Source organism: Onychostoma macrolepis, chromosome 21 (assembly GCF_012432095.1).
Source record: "Onychostoma macrolepis isolate SWU-2019 chromosome 21, ASM1243209v1, whole genome shotgun sequence".
NCBI classification, from domain to species: Eukaryota; Metazoa; Chordata; class Actinopteri; order Cypriniformes; family Cyprinidae; genus Onychostoma; species Onychostoma macrolepis.
Genome location: NC_081175.1, coordinates 17,641,473 through 17,659,398, shown reverse-complemented (window position 1 = coordinate 17,659,398; position 17,926 = coordinate 17,641,473). Strand labels below are relative to the sequence as shown.

General features: G+C 37.1%; 1 long non-coding RNA gene across 1 annotated transcript in view; it reads left to right on the top strand.

Moving 5' to 3' along the window:
• The first annotated feature begins 280 nt into the window (after positions 1-280).
• LOC131528969 (uncharacterized) overlaps positions 281-17,926 on the top strand; it is an 84,496-nt gene continuing 66,850 nt past the window's right edge. The window contains exon 1 of the long non-coding RNA XR_009267960.1: positions 281-472. This is a non-coding gene — a long non-coding RNA (uncharacterized LOC131528969). The remainder of the gene's footprint in view (positions 473-17,926) is intronic.

Genomic DNA, 17,926 nt, shown 5'->3' with positions numbered 1-17,926 from the left:
ACCTACTTTGAAACTGTAAATCTAAATCTGAATCTACTTTCAGGAGGTAGTTTTTAATTTAAAAAAAAAAAAAAGGCCCTATATAGTATATTTTATCACTTAATCAGAACTGATTTTTATATCTGAACTGAAAAACTGCATTATGTAAATATATCGCTACTAAAAGTAAGACATACATTGGTGAATCACTTTTTGAATCAGTTCCTTTAAATGAACCGTCCGAACGAACCGATTCACTAGAATTAATCTGACGTTCCATTTATGGAAGAGAGTGGACTGTTCAAGAGATAGTGTTTGATAATTACTTCCCTCGATAGTAGTACACTGTTAGTTACTAGAAAAAATTGTGAGCTTTGTAGTTAAGATAGCAGCGTCGCTTATGTATATATAATCCTTGAGGACGGTGCAGGTGAAGAGATTCGGTTTTTTGGCGCGAATGGAGTGACACCGGAAGAACTGTCCCGGTAGTGAGGTAAGCGTCTGTTTATATAGCCTACTGTTGCATAGTGATTTCCAGGATTAGATTAACTAGCTCATCCCGAGATTCATGTTTGAGATAGGCCTACATGAATTGCATTTATAAGGTCTGTTTGGTATTTCATCGTTGTCTACAGGTGGTTTACATCTGTGTTTATCCTCCGCTCATGAGTAACGTTATCCTAGCGTGCGGATGTATCTAGTGTACTGACCTGCTGTCCGATAAATGAGTTTGTTTTGTTCATGAAGACCTCCCTCTGTGGGGTGACACTGGGAATATTAATGGGGATTCTCTGGGCATTTGTTGCTGTCTTTGTTAAGAACGATTCCGTTGGTTGTGGATTTGTCCTAATTCTTTGTGTGTGTATTTACCATTTTTATAAATTAATTTTATATTAGCAAATATTACAAATTAAAAAAAAAAAAAAAAAGGCTTATATGTATTTCAATTAGCATGAATTTGATTTTTTTTATACATCACCACAGCTATTAATTCACTTTATTTTTCAAAGCAAAAATATGGTGTTTTCTCTGAATGTGTGAGACTCCGATTCATTAGCAGATATAACATTAGGTAAATAACTAGAAGAATAACAAAGTGCAGTAAATGGCTAAATTATTTGAGCTACAAACAAGTGTGTTTATATTTGCAACAACACATTGAAATAATATAAGAAATACCTGTTTGCAATATTAAGCAGCATAACAAGCTGTTTTGTGCAGCTAAAAATAACTGGAAGCAAATGACACCGGAAGTCTTGTACATTGAAGTTACAAATGGCTGTGTCCACTCTTACGTTAAAAATAAGGTGGATGATCACCATCACTTTCATATTACAATAATGTATTCAGTCAATTGTCACAATCAACAGAATGCAGTCAAAACACAATATCACTGTTGTTTGCATGCTTTTGAGTAGGTGCAGTATTAGCAAAGTGCGTCTTCCACTGCCTAACAATGCAGCAGATCTCAGTGTAATCCCTCTCTTTGCATTTCCTAAGTGGCTAAAGACCAAACTAGTTAAAAGTCACTTCCTCTGACCCAGCCCCCTCAGCTCAAGCATGGCTTCTCTCTTTTCAACAGCACTGCTGCTGTTTACCAAGAGAGTAAACAAAGTAAGTCAGTGATGTCAGATTATGGAAAAGAATTGAGGTCAAATTAAAAGCAGCAGTCCTTATGCACAAAGCAGCCCCATGTGGCCAGTTTCCAGATTTTTTTTTCCTTCTCATCGACTCGGTGATAGTTTGTTTTCAGACGTGTTAGTGGGTTTGTGCCACTGTTTATATGTCTAAACCATGAACTTCAGGTTGGATGTAATGCTTTAGCAGCTTTTGACAGGGATAGGCTGAGATCTCCCAAACAGCTATCTTAAGTTAGAAGGAAACGTCTTTAGCTCTTTTCAGCCATTGGTTTTTAATCAAAATTACTTTGTAATTGGTGTGTTTGATGAGATTAGTTTGAATAAAATCAACCCCCATTCCCGTCCTTAACAGGATTAAGTAGAATGAAAAGCAGCTTGGGAAAAGGGTTCATTCTAAAGTCCAGGCATGAGATATGGATGAAAATGCTATTTTAAATAAAAAAAAGAAGAAAAGTAAATGAACAAAAAAAGTAGACTCGTTGGGAATGCAAATCATCCTCAATCCTATTTTATGCTAATAAAAGAATAGCAAAACATTTCAATGTATTCCTGTCTTGTTATAGGCAGGCTAAGAGCTTCTAAATCCCTACCATTTACCAAATTAAACTAATTTAAAGTGCTTCCAAAAGGCACATCTGTAGGCTGACGTGGGTCCAAGCCTTTGAGAGTGGGCTTTCGTTAGGCATTCTACGTCCCATTGATCCTTGAATAGTCATGCCTGTCAGGCAGCCATATCAACCATTATCATTCTAATTTTACTGCCTTTCTTGGTCCCTAATCTAATTTGCAATGATGCCTGAGCATTTCGCGAGGCCACAGCACTTTCTTCAGAATTTCAACAAGGGCATTAAAGCCCCTCAATTTACATTAATGAAGTGCACATTTAATTAAGGGGGAAAAGAGGGGGAATGGAGGGTTCTTGAAGATCAGCAGTGACTTGAGGATGATCGGGTGTACAGGGTGGAAGATTCTCTCACAACCAGAAGGGTGTTCTGCTTTTGGGTCTGCTTGCTGAGCCACCGTTGAGTTTTTAGCAATTAACGATCATTGTCAAATAGGGCTGGGAGATATGACCCAAAAAATGATCAGTCCATATCGATAATTATCACGATAAATGTCAAATCTTTATTTCTTTCAAGTTTAAAGCCAGATTTTTGCTCCAAAGTGAAAGTTGTAGAAACCAGACCATTAAATATCTAAATAGAAAAATGTATTTCTTAGTTTCTGCATGTTCTAATGAGTGATATTGTTTCAAATCAAGAAACAGGTTTGTGTTGATATCAGTTAAATGTGTTCTTGATTGGAAAGAAGTATTAAGTACAAAAAAAATTATCCCAAAATGATCCCACTTTTTTGTCTCTTAGAAATGCACATTTGATAGTAGCTTGAGTTAGGATGCAGAGGTAAATTTTTGTTCATTATCAAAATCAGTAACATCTGTAAAAATTGTAGCAACCTCAGTTTTATATGGTTAAATTTATTCTGACCAAGGTTTTTTTTTTTTTTTTTTTTAATTAAGCATTGGTCACCCATAGTTGCATACATTTAAATCATTTTAATTCAAACCATCAATACCATGGTAAAAATATAACTATATGGTTTTTAGGTAGCCTATTTGTATGAAAAACAGTAGTCTAAAAACATTCAGTATAAATGTACATATGCTATAGCTTAACTACACATACATACTATAATTATATATACCATTACTCCTGTAATAAAATTCAATGTGAATATCCCACATTTCTGCCACAATACCATGGTGCCGTGAGTGTTACTACAGTAAATCCATGGTAAATAATGGCGATGTGTAGATTGAAAAGCCTTCTGACTGTCTCGTTGCACACAGTGTTTCTCCTGTTTGGCTTTAAACTTTAAACAGAGTCGTTTGTGTTCTTCGCTGAATTCAAGCGCTGCACTGGATCTCACTGCGCTGCTTAGTGCTCGCGTGACTGATTAAACGCATCTGCTCCAGTGAGCCCCGAGCTCGCGCCGCGCGGCAGTTTGAACTTTGTTCCGAGCGGATAAACGGTCCGTGTGGCGCGATTCAAATGAGTCCGCTTTTGGCGCAAACATTATATCGAACATTTATCTAACTCTTCATATCGTTTTATCGAGGAAAATTATATCGCGATAATTATGTCAAATCATCGTTGTTGCATTCTGAGAAATTCTGATGATTTTTGTTTAATAATGTTGATAAGTGTTGGCTGTTTGGGGTTACATATAACATCTATTCTATTACTTCTAGTATTGTTAATTCTATTACTTTATGAAAGTAACCTGTTACTTTTTGAAGTTGCATCAGGGCCTAACAATATGGCTGTTTCTGCAGAGGAAAAAAAAAGATATAGCCTACCCTACAGTTCAAAAGTTTGGGGTCAATAATGGGGTCGAATTTTTTTTTTTTTTTTTAAAGAAGTCTTTTATACCTTTATACCAAGGCTGCATTTATTTGATTAAATATACAGTAAAACAATTTAAGCATTTTTATTTGAATATATTTAAGTTAATATAAGTAAAATTTTAGTCACATGATGGTTTTGTGATCAAGAAACATTCTTATTGTTATCAACATTAAAAACAATTGTGCTGCCAATTTTTGTGGAAACCATGATTTATTTATTTTTTTCCTCAGGATTCTTTGAGTAGAAATTTCAAAAGAACAGCACTTATTTGAAAAATCTTCTGTTACATTATGAAAGTCTTAATTGTCCTTTTATATCAGTTTAATGTGTTCTTGATTGGAAAAAAGTATCAGGTACAAAAAAAAAAGATCCCAAATTTTACAATGTCAGATAAATATATTATTTTTTATTAGTTTTTTTATTTTTATTATAGCAACAACAACAACAAGAATAATAAATTACACTGATGTCATTTTCAACAGAATTCATAGCAGCCTTTAAATCAAAACCTCACAAATGTTTACATTTCCATGACATTAAAATGCATGTACATTATGAATGAATGTAAATGTAGTTATATTTCAGTCATATGACTCAAAATTCTCTCACGTGGGCCACAGATCACCAACCGTACTTATTTTGGTGTCCTGTGTATCATAATAGTTTTCACATAATTTTTTATTTATGTAATTGATTTACTTGGATTTTTGATTGACAGATACTATTGCAAACCTTTTTCTTCTTCATAACATAGTCGCATAGGTCTACACAGTAAACATTCAACACACAGTGTGACGTAACTAAACAAGATTGCTTCCATTATAGTTTAGAGAGCTGTCTACATTGCAAGTGGTGTGACATCTAGGGGTGTAGTTGTTGCATGCAAACATGTCTGCAGCAAAACATGCCGTTTTGAAGTGAATAATTTAGGGAATTGCTGAAGCATTCATCAACATTTCTCTATAATGCTTCTGTATAATGTCTCGCAAATGATACAACATAGTGCAATAATGATGTTTTGTTTATTATCAGTGCACTAAGAAAAGCATAAATGTAAAGTTTTATCTTTCATTATAAGAAAATTCATTTCTCAGTTTCCTCAGTCGTTCTCTTTCTTTAGCACCGGGTCTCTTCTCTTTTCACCGGCTCTGTGTTAGGAGGTTTTGCAGGAATAGGGGAGGTTGGCCAACAGTGGTGACCCAGGCCTCCCAGAAAGGGGAAGGCCAGACTCAGTTTGGGTGGCACAGACAAAACATGTTTTCAGAGAGAGTCTCGGTCTCTGTGGAGGGACAGCGAGAGGGGGCGGAGTGGGTCCCAGTGAAACAATCTCGCTACTTTAATGTGAAAAGGCAAAGTTATAAATTCATCTATTTGCTCTCTCCTGACCCTGCCTTTCACTCAATCCCCTGCTGGGATGGCTGAGTCAGACACAATGCATTAGCCTGTCACAATATTGAGAAAAATTGAAACCAGGAAGAAAGACCACCAGATGCTTTATTGTCTTTGCAGTTTCCACATAATTAGCTGGGAAGAAAAGTCACTGGTCTGGTTGCAGTGCTCTGAATGAACTTGAGGACGGCTACACAGCCCCGCTGTATGATGCATTCTGCCCAGCCTCAGCGACAGAGCGGCTTTCCCTTCCCTTCCCTTCTTTTCCCTTCCTCTCCTCCTCCCGTTTCTTCAGGGCTCTCCCTCCCCTCAACACGGCAGCGCAAAGTTTAACTGTGCGTGACAGATGGCCGTGAAATTGGTTAACACACAGCACACCAGGCTGTCTTAAGACAATTCAGCTGCCCCACACTGACAAGCGGTGTAGCTGAACAGATTAGGAGAATCAATCCGTTAACACCTCGTGGCATTAAGTTGGGCTCACTGCTCTAAAAACGCTCCTCAGGCAGTTTGTAAAAGTGCGTCATTTGTCATTATTTAAAATCCAATGCGTGGTACAATCGAAGAGGCATTAGACTGGCTTGATGATGCATAAGTGCCTTTTGATATGCCAGAGAAAAGTCACTTCATTTTCGGTGCGTGCAGAATATAGTGAAACTCTGAAGTGGTATGGGTTAATATTAATTATGCATCGTTTGGTTAAATGATCAGTTATGGGTGACGTAGCTTAGTGGTTAAAAATGGAGGTTGTCAATTTAAATCTTGCATTTCTATGTGTATGAGACCAAAATAATTCATGTATGTAATTCTAATATTCCCATTAATGTGCTGTTCGGCTGTGTTTGAAATATCAGAACAATGCTGGTGATCAGCCAATATTAGAGTTTTTCTTTGTGTACACACAAATGGTATCGTTCGACATGCAAGATATAATTATGAATGCTGTTAATCTTTAAAAACACTAATTTAATTGCATTGTTAAAAGTAATCTTTAGCAAATCTTAAAATGAATATCTATTTTCATACTGTACATTATAATGTTGTGATGCCTAAACTGTTTTATTTTCATTTAAATTTATGCAAAATAGTATACAGTTTAATTATCAGCTATTTATTGGTTATTGGCCAGAATAGTAAAATAGCGTTGTTAAAACGGACTTCGGTACCAGTCGGTACTGAAATTTTAAAAATGTGACGATACCAGCATTTCCCGCTAGCATTTTTAGCACGTGAACACAATGACCAATCAGAGGTGTTTGAGAATCTGCTCAACAGCTCTTGTTAGCGGGAAATGCTGGTATCGTCACATTTTTAAATTTAAGTACCGACTGGTACCGAAGTTGGTACTTTTTGACAACACTCCATTAAAATATTTATCAGCTTATTTGTACTGAATTTTACTATTGTTTCTACTTATTTTTTGCTACAGCTCGAAATGCAAAAAAAAATAACTATACAGACTAAACAAATTTGCTCACTGCTTTTTGATGTACATTTTCATAGTGTCCTTCCTCTGGTCGCTTGAAATTTGTTCACTCCTTTTTGCTCATCCCTGAATTTTTTTTTTTTCTTCTACATTTTTGGAATGCAAAGGAGAAATACAAAACGATACAGACTAAACAAATTTGCTCACTCAATCTTTGATGTACATTTTCAATGTGTCCTTTCTCTGTTGGTCGTTTGCAATTCGTTTGAAATTAGACTCTTGTTTCGCTTATAAGCTTCACCACCCCTTGGTCCCTCACAAAAGCACAGAGCTGGGAGGCAAAGGAAGTGAAGAGAAAAAGGCCACCTTCAGTCTATGTGTGCATGAATCGTAGAGATCCATTAAATCTATTTCACCAGCTTTCCTTGGTACTCCATGCATAAGCACCCAGCCTAAATTCCCCCCATAGTGACTCAGTGAAAGGGAGCAGGGATGAATAGCACACTTTATTGGAGCATGCCATGAGTGGTCAAACAGCAGTGGCGGGCCCATTCTTTGCCCCTTCAGCCCATTATTAAAAAGGGCTTTACGGAGGCTTGTAAAAGTGTTCTCTCCTCAGGGGGCCTGCATAATAAAAATCGAAGTCAAATTAAAGCCCCGCGGAGCAAAGAACTGTGGGTGGGCTTCCTCCAAGAAGCTGTGGTGATGTCCCATTCCCACCACTTGTGGCACGACCCCAGTCAGGCCACTTTTATGTGGCTGACAGCTTCATGAAGGACAAGAACACAGACTTGTACATGGCATGAAATCGGCCACAAAAGCCAAGTGAACGGATGAACAATTCCCAAGCAGGATGTGATCACAGAATAACTGGGCGGCGGCGAAAAAACATATGTCATCTCTACCTGGAAAGGACGCATTTAGGACTCTCTTACGAGGCGGTGTGAAAGAGAATGAGGCAGAGGGAGAATACTGAATGAGTTGGTGGCCAGAGGAGGAGCCAATCTGTCGGAGGGGTAGGGGGTGAAGTTTTTAAACAGGGTGCAAATGCCTGGTTTTGAGGCAAAGTCAATGAATAAATCAGGGCTCGGTAACAGTACTGGCATAATGGGTTGTGGAGGTTTTGAATATGTTAAAAAGCCTTTTCACAGGAGAATGTAGGACTGGTCCTTTGCAGCTGTAACACTTTACGGACAATGACCACTCAACAGATGGGAGTCATGGGGAAAAAAGAGCTCAGTGTTCCTTAGCTAAGGAGAATTCCGCCCCCAAATCCCTTCAACCATCCCACCGATTTGGCTGTCTGCCCCCGCAGGTGTCCCGTGGCACAATAAAAATGGAGCAAAATGAGCAAGTTGGTTTAGTCAAGTTGGTTTTGTTGCTAGCGAAGACATTTTTTGAATTATAACAATAAAATGGGGCTGCATGATGTATCTGTACCATATCAGTTTTTTAATTTATCTGTACAGCTTTATATGGAATTAAGTGTGTACGGCTATGTTTGTGTATTTTTATTTTTTTAAATATAATTTATTCAATTCAATTTAATTCAATACACTTTATTGTCCCCAATGGGGAAATTTGTCTTAGACCCTGGAGCCCGCATACACATACACTGATCAAGCATTACATTACATAATAAAAAAACCCACAGAGACGTAGACAAACCAACATTCAAAACCACAATAACAACCATAACCAACAAAAGGTTACATGTAAAATTACATGCTTAAAAGTCTAATTGACGCAAGTACAAAAGATTTCTTAAAACGATTGTATCTGCACATGGGCAGCCTGTATCGTCTAACAGAAGGCAGCAACTCATACTCCGAGTATAAATATGTGAAGTGTCGGATAATATCTTAGTAGCTTCCTTTAGAACCAACTGCTCATAAGATAATTCCAGGTTTGATATTCCCTTTTCCCTATAATTCCCATTGCCATCTTTACCAGACATGCAAGTTTGACTTTAGATTGGACTGTGATGTTACCAAAAAGTAATCAAGCTATTGTTTTATTGTATTATCATAATATTATTATTATTTTAATTTATAAACATTTGAATATAAGAATTTAAATATAAATACAGTTTAAATATAGAATTTTAATAGCATTTACCAGTTTAACAATTAACAACATTAATTCATGAAAATAATTAGCATAGTTGACATTATCATTATCATCTAGAATTTTGATATATATATTCCTAAAAAATGAAAAACAAACAAACATTAATGCTAATTTGAGGGCAAAGGAATTTTTATTTCATTTATTTAAGTAATTAATTTATTTAATTGTTTTGGGAAATTTAGCTTGTTAGTTAAAACTGCTGTAAATTGTGTATTCACATGATTTGGGTGTAAATCATATACATGTGTGGCACTTTAAGTGATTTGGAACTGAGCGATTCCTTTAGAATTGAACCTGTTCACTTCCTTCCTATTGAGATTCCTCAAGTGCTTTTCTGGCTTGTGAGATGGTAAGACTTTGTGCAGACCATTCATTCAGAAATGACTTTTTCATCTGTGTAATCTCTCACCATGGAATTATCCTTCAGATATGCATAAGACGTGTGAAATCTGTGTTGTTGATGCCACGTAAAGGCTGATCTCAGGTGTTGAGACTTAGAGAGGCTTAGATTGCAGTAATTTAGTTATTGCTCTTTCTGAGCTAGATTTAATTTCTCACAAGTGTTCCCTCGCTCTCCTGAATCCACATTTGCTTTTAAATGCTATTTGCCTCCAGAATATTAATGTGAACTGGAATATTAATGTTTATTTTCAGCTTCCAAATCAAAAAGCCTTATGTTTTTCACGTTTATAACTGAGGACCTTATAATTTGCAGTCTAATAATCATAACTAATGGATTAAGAACTTGGTCCATCAAGTGCAATTTATGCATTCATCTTCCACATTCCTGCTCTCTTTCTAAATTGATGAACCCAATCTATCAAGCCGCCATTCCTCTGTAATTATAGAGGCAGATCTAGATCTATAGATCTGTAATTTCTTCATAAAAGTGGTAAATAACATTTACCGCCAGTTAAACTTGTCTCCCTCTGTTATGAAATGTGAGATCTTAAAAGCTGTCCTTAAACAATATTCATCTTTTTCATGCTCATCAAGGGCAAGAGAAATTTTGTCTCTGTCTCACAGCTTAAATAAATGTAAATTTAACAGAGAAAAAGCTTTTGGGTAAACAAGTTAGCTCAATAAAACCACACTAGCATAAATTCAGCCAAGGGTCAACTAGTTGACCCTTGGCTGCATATGTGTTTTTCATACACGTCAAGGTTTTTTTGGGAAGGCTGTCATCGTTGAACGTTGTACATCTATACAGTTTATTAAACATAATATTTATTGTTTAAAACAATGGTTTGATATTCTTGTATGTTACTGTTTCATTCATAGTTGTTTAACGTTTTGCTGTAAGTCTGTAAAAGTCTGTAGTTCCATTGTGACAACTTACCCCATCTAGTATGATAACATGCATGTCCTTTTTCCTGGGAAGTAGCAGTGGAAATGTAAACTTTTTTTTTTTTTTTGTAGCAAAGACTTAATATTATAATTCATTAATGTAATAAGTAATTAATTAAATAACAGGATACAGTGTGTAATTCTAGCACACTGTATGTGACTTTAGATCTTCTGTCTCTACTGATATCTGCCAAATTTGCATTTATAAGGCTGTGGAGGACGTTCAAGTTAATCACTTTGCATTTGGCCAGGTGGCTTTCTGCCTTAATCACACCGAAATAGGTAATGATATTTTCCTCCCCACTCAAATAAGGCAGCCTCTGCCCAAGGTTGAAATTAGGGTCCTTGTTCTTGGAGGACAAATCTAGTTCACTCTTTCTAGTGTGTGATTGTCTTTGGTCTGAATTATTTTTAACCAAATTAGTATGCATGTGTACTTGGATGATATGAGAGCCTTTTTTTTGGAATCCTATTAAAAGCAACTTCATTACAGCAAAACTCTCTGTAATGAGATGCAAAATGGTTGACAGCGTTACAGGTTTGGTTATTATATGCATTAAATGTGGCTTTTTGATTGCAGTGGTGAATTGGATTAAGGGATCCGAGGTCCTAAACAATGCATGAGAGTAAATGGCTTAAGCACATGCAACTCTACCACATGGTTTGCATTCTTCAGGGCAAGGAGAATTGAAAGACAATTAAAACCCTATTATGTGAGGAACACTTTAAGTGGAACATATAATATTACGGATAGCATGATATCTTGTCATATTTAAAGCATATCGAGGTTCATGTTGAATGTATCACAAAAGTAACTTTTTCGCATTTCCACAGAAAAACACAACTTTTAATGAAGTATTTTTAAAATGAATAAAAAAATAGTCTCGAGAATAATAAAAATAAAATAAATAACAAATCGTAAATGAACTTGACAGGCCAGCATTAAACCAGCATGTTTTATTGTATTTTATATGGCTAAATTATAGGCAGACATTTTTGTTTTCAAAAGTTTGAAGCATTCAGAATCCATTCCCAGTTTTCTGTATATAGTTGTATCTATTTTTTATATTTTAAATTGTTTTATTGTACTTAAAATATGAGTAATTTTACAATTTCCAAAAGATTTTAAAAGGAATTGTAAAATTACTCATATTTTAACTACAATGAAAATAATTTTCTGTTTCATTTACATATAGTCTATATAATTGTATATTTTAAGTTCAAATTTATATTTATATATCAAATTTTATGCACACATTCTATTCTTTTATTTGGATCCACAACACATAAGTTTGCAACATTCAGATTTCGTATATAATTACATGTATTTACAAAAGTTTTATTATTTATTTATTTATTTTTCACATATACATTTTCTTGCGAAAGTAAGAGCAATTAGGATCCTCCATTCAGTTTTTTCCTTCACACTGCCTCAAAATCCATTTTTCATTGCATGTTTTTAACAGCATGCTTTATCCTTTGTTGATGAAAAGGCAATGGTACAGTATTTAATGTCTCCCTAAGCCTTACCTACCACACCTGAGCTATTAAAAACAGCTCTTCTTTTAAATCCTTATCCCTTGCCCTCCTCCACTATGACTGAGATATAGTTATTATCCAATCTCCACACACTTGATTAAAGAGCAGGCCTGCATGACTGTCACCCTACCCGACGTGACATCTCCCTTCCGGGCCACCGTCTGACTCGCGGCCCCTCTCCCGCCCGTGCGCCGTTCGGATCATGTGACGGGGATTATTAATGGCCGCCGTCTCTCTGCCACTTGACACAGTGCTCCAGCTGTCAGTGGGCTCGTGGGCCGTATGATTCTGGCGCTGGTGCGGTGCCAGTCCTGGGTCTGACCCATCCGTCACTGTCAGCGGCAGTTGGGTGATGAATGGACCGGGGAGGCACGGCAAGAGGATCCATACTCACCCACGTCTCGCTTGCTCCTCTCTAAGACGTCCTCATGCCAGCTGAGGCCTGCATGGCCTTGCTCTTCCTAACCCAACCCTGATTACTTAAACCAGCTGGTTGTCTTTCACAGAGTCGGGTTTATCCTCACTGCACATTAATTGTCAATTCTCTGCCATGAGTTTTTAAAAAAAATTTTTTTACCCTTGACATAATGTCATTTCTTTGATGCGATGTCTTTATTCTGTTCAGTTTTTATTAATAACGTGGTTTTTCAGTGAGAAACCTGATAGCACAGGCTCCAAAAGTGCCCTGAATTTAACCACTTAACTTTCCCTAACTGTCTGTGATCCATATTTACTTTCCTTTCACGAAGGACCCCTGCGATTGTAATTGTATTAGTAATTATTCATTTAACTCAGTTATAAGGAGCTAACTGCTCCCTCAGTGACAGCTTTCGTTGCTAAAAGGCAATTCATTTCTGAGATGAAATCTAATTAGAGGCAAATGCTTAGAAGAGAAATCCTTTCTGGTGATAATCTTATTTGCCAGCATTAACATCCCAGCTGTGGCTGATGTTTGCCCATTATGACAAAATGTTTGTACTCGCTTTTGTAGTAATAGGAAGTGCACACACACTTCTCTCAAGCGTTTGATTGCATCACCTGCTAGTCATTCACCCTTAAACATCTGTTCATCCTTTGCGTTTCCAGGCTTGGGACAGGTTTGGATACTAGAGTATCTTATTCTTATTAAGAACCAGTTTCATTTATGGAATCATGTTCAGTTCTGTTAATGGTTCTCGCACAATGCTAACAGAAAATGGTACTCTTTTCTATGATACTTATTCAACATCACCATGACTGAATCTAGAGCTCAAAACAGACATTGCGGTCCATGCAGCTGGTTCTTTTTTGTGAATCAAAAACCGCCATTTTATAAAGTATCACAACGCATGCACACGCTTTCCCCTAAGCGTAAATTACGCTTATTACGCAGATTGCGTTCATGTGCACGCTTTCCCCCCGAACGTAAACAACGCTGATTAAGTCAAATACGTTCTTAGGTACTCTCCAAAATGGTGGAAGACGTAACTCGGGGGAGAAGAATGGTTGAGTAAATTGTTATTTTTGTTTTCTTTGCGCAAAAAAAAGTATTCTCGTAGCGTCGCAAAACTGAAGTTGAGCCACTGATGTCACATGGACTGTTTTACCGATGTATTTACTATGTTTCTGGACCTGGGAATATTTCGGTTGTGTTGCTGTCTATGGGAGGGTCCGATAGCTTTCCGATTTCATCAAAAATATCTTAATTTGTCTTCCGAAGATGAACGAAGGTCTTAAGGGTCTGGAACGACATGACGGTGAGTAATTAATAACAGAATTTTAATTTTGGGGTGAACTAACCCTTTAAGAAAATACTGTTTAATTATCATATTTATTCTCATTTGTTTACAAAATCCAGCTCAGTTTGAACTGCTTATTCACCAGTGGATTTCAAGCAGAAGGTCTTGAAAGCCTTCATGACTTTTTACCTGCGAGTTTCTCTTAGACTTGCGTTTAAAAGCAAAGTGATTAGTGTTTTTGATAAAATAAAATTACATTATTAGTCTCTGACATTTTTTAAACATCTATGGTTCACACGTTACATGGTGTTCACTTGGAAAATCTCATGAATACAATGTACACAGACACAGTTTGCGCATAAATCTCAGTCTCGGAAAAGCATCTGTGGCACATGTGTACAGTATCCATGTGATTAGCTCAGTGACACAGATACGCTCTTCACACACTAGTAACAGCTTTTAAATGGAAGTCATCCATAAGAAACCAGGGGCCATTGGGGAGGGCCAGCAGAGGGCTCTGATTAATTCAAATGTGTCCGGCGTGGCGGCGCAGATTGGAAAGTTCCCCAGCGTGCCGAAGGGGGCCGGGCCAATGTGGTCATCCGGAACGGCCGGCACAGCCTTCCCAGGACCCCCGTTTCCTCTCCATCACTGTCAATAATGCAAACTGCAGCCCCTTACATCATTTAATTTACTATTTCAATGATTACATACCTCATTGCCTTGCCATTGTTTCGCTGATTGATTTAATTAAGTTTGGATTAATCATGGCAGGTGATATTTAATGTTTTGGAAGAGTGTGGAGAGTGGGAGACCTGAGATGGAGAAAATCACTCTATGACACTTCACTGAACAGGAGGTCACAAGAAGATTAATACGCCGTATGGACAGGGGTTAAAAAATAAATTTCACTCATGTTCTGGCTCTTTGGTTTTCTCCGCTCTCTTCATTTTTCCCCATCTTGCGCCATTGGCCTTCCCACCCCATTCTTTACCTTTTGTTGATTAGTTCTCACAGGATGTGAAGCGACGGTACGTGGAGGTCAGATGAATTATGACGGCAGCCTTTCAAAGGTGACCCAAAGCACTGATCTAGTGATCTACATGTGAAGCGCTTTTTGCTCCGATCAGCCTCCTGATGTCTGTCTGCTCTCTGCTGCTTCTGTCTTGATGCCTGTATGATGCATGTCTACATCACACGGGACGGGTCAGATAATGTGATAATGTGAAATTATTCCTGCATTTGACATGTGACAGTATAGAATGTATGTTGAGATGACCGTGGAAGAGCTGCTTTGTAGAATGGCACAAAATCGCATCAGATCCATATGATGAGTACAGAACTGAACATCAAGATGTTAATGCATCTTGTTAATATTCGAATTCCTTAACAAATTTGTTCTTCTATGTTTCATTTACAAAGCTGTAAGATGCCAAAACATCACCTATGATGGTTTGTCATATTAAACAATTGCAGTTTTTGGAATGACTACAGACAGAAAGATAGTTCAGGGCATTCACTTCTTATTTAAAAAAATTGTGTGTACCCAGACTGATTTCCGAGCTTTATTCTTTTTGATGCTCATTGCTACTATTCACTCTTAATAATAATGGTTCTTTTTTGGAATCTACTGTATGGTTCACGAAAAACTTTTAACATAAACGCACTCTTAAAAATAAAGGTTTTATATTTATATTTTTATATATAAAAACCAAAGTATACTTTGGCCATTACACCTTGTCTTGGGGCCATATTAGTAACCTAAGGTACTCAAAGTAATGAAATTCGTTCTTGAAGGGATGGTTAAAAAAATAAAAATTAATTCCAAACTTTCTTTCTAGAAAACGGTATATTTTTTTATCCATGCAGTAAAAGTTAATGGGGTCCACAACAACATTGGATCACACTAACTTGTATTGATGGAACAAAAACAAAACACTAAATAATTTTTCAAATTATCTTTTTTTTTTGTGTTGCGCAGAAGAAATAAATTAGGTTTGGAACCACATAGACAGGGCTTAGGTTAAACCAGGATTAGGTCATAGTTCAATTAAGACATTTAAGTGTCTTTTATAAACATGCCTTAGAAAAAAAACATGGTGTGCATCTTGAGATAAAACAATGGAACCGATATATTTTAAAATATGTCAGTGCAAGTTTCTTTGTTAAAACAGCCCAGGTGTGCATTTTAGTCTGGAACTAGGCTTAAGCCTTGTCTGTGAAACCGAGGGTAAGAGTTTTTGTTTGAACCTTTAATATATAAGATTGGTGGTCGACCGATATATATCGGCCAATATTTGGCATTTTTTTTCAAATATCGGCATTGGCCGATGCGTTCGAGGTGGGACTCTTATTTTGACGGTGCTGCCGAGCACACAGTGCTCATATTCTCCGTCTAGTTCGCTGTCGTCGTTAACAGTTCTGTCTATACGGATAGAAGTCTGTCTAATGATCAGATAGAACTGGTTAAACAAAGGAATTAAATGCATACAAAAATATTATAACGATTGCTTTTATATTATTAGTAACAGAAAGGCAAACATTATAATACTTTCTCGTTTGCCGACAGCATTCAGAATCAGAAAATACGCAAATACAAATCTTTGAATGACTAATGGACATTTAATATCACAAACCTTGCAAACCTAGTAGAATCCAGATGTGAGATCTTGTGAAGTGTGCATGTGTATCCTGCATGATCGCATGTGCTCTGCGTGACGGTCGGTCAGGAGGAAACGTGCGATCAACAAACTTTAAACTCGTTATTTCAAACTATGCTGTGCTTTATGCATTTGCCCTCTGTCATATTCATGTCATTTTCACTGTGTGCTGTATGTAAAATGACTGTTACTTTGGCTTTATTTGAACAATATGATTCCCAATGCACACAAACTTCCCAGAATACTGAGTGCCCTGTTAGTTACAGTGTTTACTTCCTTTTTAATTATATTTTTTATTAAATATTTATTTTTGTCATCTGAAGTGTAAGTATGTTTATTTTGCACATTTATTTTTTTAATCCATTTTCAAATGATTTCAAATTTCTTAAATATTAATTAACATTAAATAAAATTATATCGGCCACCCTGCTTTCCAAGATATCGGCATCGGCATCGGCATCGGCTGTCAAAAAAACAATATTGGTCAACCACTATATAAGATATTTCATACTACACCTTTTAGGGGTAGATAAGGGCTGATGTTGTGCTTTGAAGGTACTGCGCTAATAATGTTCTTTTTTTGGATTTTTTTTCCTGAAAGTATACATAAAAATGTTACATAACAAATGTGAATATTCGGCACAATGTCTGACTGAATATTATGTTTGTTTGTTTTGCACCTGCTAAATGCATAAAAATTACAAATATATAAAACACATTTTGCTTTGATATCCAATGCACTCCTTCCATTGGCATTAAATGACATTGATGTTTACAAAAATCCAGTTCAGATGCCTGTGCAATGCTAAGCTGATGTTATCACAGCACCTGTTACCACAGATCGAGGGCAAGCCTATCCAGCACAGAACAATGGGAGGAGTAGGACAATCAGGGCCAGAGGTAAATTAAAAGGTTTGCAATGATCCTTTGATGAGACCACATGGCACAGCTAAATGGAGCAGTCTCTCCCTTATCAGGGCCTAAATCAGCCTCTTCATGAGGCACAGCGGCCCCGAGCACACGCCGGACGTCAGACAATGGCTCTTGAGGTGTTGCTGAGGGAATACCCCGACTCGTGCCACATATGTCCCCAGCTGCGTTGCCCTCTCATCAAGAAAGTCATCTTTGGCGTGCCGCTCATTGTGGCTTTACAAGGGAAAGCTTTGAATGTAATTATTTGTCCAGGGTTCTGATATCATTAACATTGTAATAGGGCATCTGTCAGTGTTATACCCTGCTGCTCTAGTTAAACTTGAGCCTTGCGCTTTTCTATCTACGTGCGATTCAGTCCATTAATTAACCTGCGGCCTCGGTTGACCCCGAATTCCCTTTACGCGTCACGACACGCGGCGCGTGTGACACGCACGCCACTCATTAACTCCTAATTTAACCGTTATAATTCTCATCCTCCCTTGTTTACCACAAACATGATTCAGTGAAAGCAATATTGTGCGTATATTTATCAAAAGAGTCTAATGAGCCATGCAAATTATGGGTGTAATTTACGTTACAGCAGCTACCTGTCATTTTTATGAGGATTTTGATTTAAAATGTTTCTATAGCGATACCATTTCCTGTTATGGATGTATTAGTAGAACAGCTGCATTTGTAAATATGAGAATGGGAGCACGGTACACAAACAAACCATCGCAGTGGGAATATACGATTGGTCGGGATTGTTGTTGACAGG